We start from the raw sequence: 4,217 nt of genomic DNA, 5'->3' as shown, positions 1-4,217 counted from the left end.
CATATTCTAATACTTGAGATATCGGACTCACAATTAAAAGTATATATATTCCACATCATAATTTTTGTAATTTTTAATCTTATTTTATGTTTTATAAAATTAAGATAAATATTTTTCTCATTTATTTAAGCATTTTCATACCTAATTTAATAATCATTCTTAATTTTTCTTCTAGTTTTTTATTCACTTTTCAATAGATCATTCTATGTTGGTATTTTTTCCAATATGTATGTGAAATTGGTATGGAACTACTCTCTACTTTTAAGTGTAATATTTTCATTTCATAGTTTTTCTCTTCCAAAATTTTCTCTCTGTATATTAGAATTGAAGTTGAATTTACTATGTGAAATTAATTGTGAAAATAATTGAATTAACTGGGATATTTAGTCAAGTTATATTTATTTTTTACGTTCTTAAATTGAGTATTATTTTGGTAAACTATGTATCTAATCTTAAACATTAAAAGTTTTTGAAATGAATGAAAAGAGAGTAATACAAGTTCATGTAAACATTTGAAATCAAATTTACCTAAAAAATGATTCACATTAACAAGACATAATAGCTCGAGCTTAGATTCTATAATCATAGTCGAAGGTCCACTAGGAGAGATAACCAATTGGTAATTATGATTCACTATGCATATTTACTCACACATTATAGTTAAACCAACCAACAATCATCTTCCATTTATACCTTATACTAATAGTCTAAAGAAATGGCATCGGTTTCAATAAAAACAAATGGGAGGATACCTAGATCATAAGTAAGATATGAGTTGATGCATGTATATGGCTTTAATAAGTATAATGATTTAATATGTATATACTGACAATGTAAATGTTATTTATACTGTCAGCAAATCTCCACCATTCATATGTTAGTTATCATTGATTTTCAAACAAAAGTATTACAAATTAACGGTGAATGATATGCTGACAATGTAAAGTTTTACACTGTCAGTGCATAAATTTTAAACTTTATGTATAAATAAAACACAGAAGAAATAAAACTTCAAAATAGGGATGACAAAAAAACTCGACCCGTGGGTACTCGTGGAAATACCCACAATGGGTACCCGCAATAATAGCTTATGGGCGGGAGCGGATTTTGTGATACCCGCCCCGCGGGTACCCGCAAATTTATATTTTTAGTTTTTAGTTAAATTTTTATATGTATTTATTATTATTTTAAGATTATATATCATATACTTTATTATTATTTCATAATAAATTACACATATTTGACTATGATAATAAACTTATCATATTATTCATGTAACAATTATTTTTACATATTGATTATTACAAATTATATAAATATATAATTAAAATAAAAAATACGTTGGGTACCCGTAAATACCCGCTACCCGCATAAGTACCCGTAAATATTACGGGTTTTGACATGGAAAAACACTACCCACACCCGCCTGCGCCCGTTGCCATCCCTACTCCAAAATCTGGTCACAAACTTACTTAAAATGCTTGCAGCTCAGCCCATTTTATTTGGACAATATTTTTCGATAGAGATGAGGAGAGGTTGGGCAAAAAGGCCATGTATTTTCAACATTTTTTTAATATTTGCGTATTAATTGATTAAAGTGTTAGGCATGAATCATGAAGATATGAATTGGGCAAAAAGGCCATGTATTTTCAATATTTTTTTTTTAATATTTGTGTATGAATTGATTAAAGTGTTAGGCATGAATCATGAATAAATGAATGTATCTTTCCCTTCACACTTATTAAGGTCATCTTTGAACATGTCCGTTGAACCCAAAAACATGTTTTTTTGTTTGTTATTTCGATCCATTTTTTGGTCAAACAAAACTCATCCTAAAAATATTCTGAAAATGATATCTCACAGACCCATTATTCGTAAATAATTTGGTATACATACTTTAGAATTATATCAACTGGTCAAGTGTATAGAAATGTTCAATTATATTTTTCACGCAATCGTTTAGGTCACAGATAATTTTGAGAATTCATTATATTATACTAACTAGCAAGTTTCATATGCGTTGTATATGTTTTTTTCTTCTGAATTCATGATATTATGAAATATAAAATAAATTTTGAATTAACTAATATTTCATGTTTTTGTTATCTTCACTATTGTGCAAATCTTTACAAATGAGAAACAAAATGATGAGGTCACATTGATAATGATCAGAAAGTATAATGAATACACGAAATCATGACTATAGTTATGTATAAAAAAATAATGATTATCAATAGTACAAATGAACAACCAAATACGCCCTTATATGTATATGAAAGTTAATAACGAGTATAAAGTTTAATGTTAAGATGATTTTTAATGTTTTTTTTCTCTACCACCCATCATTAATATAACTTGCGGCTTGCCTGTGATGTTTCTATTGTGACAAAAATTGACATTTTTTATTTTACTTTTAAAAAAAAATCAAAAAATGGAGAAGGTTTATATGAAATTATTTTTGAATTAATATAAAATCCGAAATAATTCAGTTTAAGTTACAAATCAAATCTAACTAAATTAAGCAAATCAACTCACACTTTACAAATTCTTGTGAATAAAGTTAACAAATTTATTAAATCAATTAATGTTATAGAGTGAGGTTGGAGAAAAACTTGAAGCTTGGTAGTCTCTTTTTTTGTAAGTTAGACTCCACCAAAATCAACTCACTTGTTAGAGGAATCAAACAAAGTTTTATCAATATTCATCTATCATCAAGAATGTTAAAGAGGTAAAACTCTAGAGCACATAGTATCATGTTCTACACCACTTTGTTAGAAGAGATCAAATACATTGGTTTCATACCAAAACTAGGGGTAACTTGATTTTTCTTGATGCATAACAATTAAGGGTGGAAATATTACATACCACTTAACATGAGTTTAGTACATAACTATTAAAAGTTAGATTAGGTCAAACCTTTCTGATTAATAGGCTAGACTTAGGCTTTTAAAAAGCTCATTTAGCCTAAATAAATTAAACACAAATTTCTTAAAAAACATAGTAAACCTAAAAGACTTGCCAATATAATTTTATTTATACTCGTAGAAAATTTGGCATAAGTCTAATTTCTTTTTAAAAAAGACAAATATGTGACTATAATATTTTAAATAGTCCTAACCTAACATATTTCCACCCTTAATCATAATAAGAATCTCCCTATTTTTGAGATGACTCCTTATGAATGATTTCCTCATACTTTGCTTCTTTTGTTTTTTTTTTCTTTCCCATTGTGTACAACAAAAAAAGATCACATTTGTTGTCTCAAAAACTATGTTATTTCATGTGTCACTTCCTCTAATTGGTTAGAAAAATATTTTAATATTAAATTTTTACTTAAATATATATTTTTCAACCAATTAAAGAAAGTGACATACTTTTTGAGACAATAGATATAATCTAGAAATAATTGGATATGTAATTATTTATATTTTTAGCATTTTAATGTAATGAGTTAAGAGTGTAATTTATATGCAGTGAAAGAATAAAGATATATATAGACATTATATTATATATCATTTATTTGGATTATTTTTTTGAGGAGTCAACAATTATTAAACATGAATGAAAAATACAATGACATTGCATAAAACTTATGTACAATGTATACATCTCTTTCTCACGAATTAAAGTAATTATGAAAGGAGAAAAAAAATATATATGCACTGATATGTATGAGTACTATACATTGTCATTACATTATATACTATTCGTATTTAATTATTGTTGACTCTTTAAAAATAATAATACAAATAAATATGAATAATATATTAACTATGTATAAATTTTAACGTATATATATTACACTCTTTTAAAAAATGGATTAAGGAAGATCCAATCATATGCGCGCAGCCACTGATATATAAGAAGGGTTTATCATTGAGTACAACTTAACTTCTCTCTATAATTCCCATATTCCACCAATTAAGCTCGGACCATCTTCACCAGCGTTACACTTTCCGTGTTAAAACTCACTATTTATAACACTTTTTTGCCACTCAGAGGAAGTATTTTATATGATTTGTGTTTTGTGCTTTGGATGGATGGTGTATAATCGATTTGGAAAGCTCCAAATGATGTTATTTTTATTAACAAGACAATGTGTGAAGAAAATATTGTGTATTGTTGGAACACAAAACCAGAAACAGAGAAGAGAAGAGAAGTAGTTGGTTTTAAGAGAAAAGAAAGAATGATAGTGAAAAACCAGAAAGGAATAATGC

The sequence above is a fragment of the Lupinus angustifolius genome, chromosome LG14, assembly GCF_001865875.1.
Source record: "Lupinus angustifolius cultivar Tanjil chromosome LG14, LupAngTanjil_v1.0, whole genome shotgun sequence".
Classification (NCBI taxonomy): Eukaryota; Viridiplantae; Streptophyta; class Magnoliopsida; order Fabales; family Fabaceae; genus Lupinus; species Lupinus angustifolius.
Note: the sequence above shows the minus strand (reverse complement) of the source record.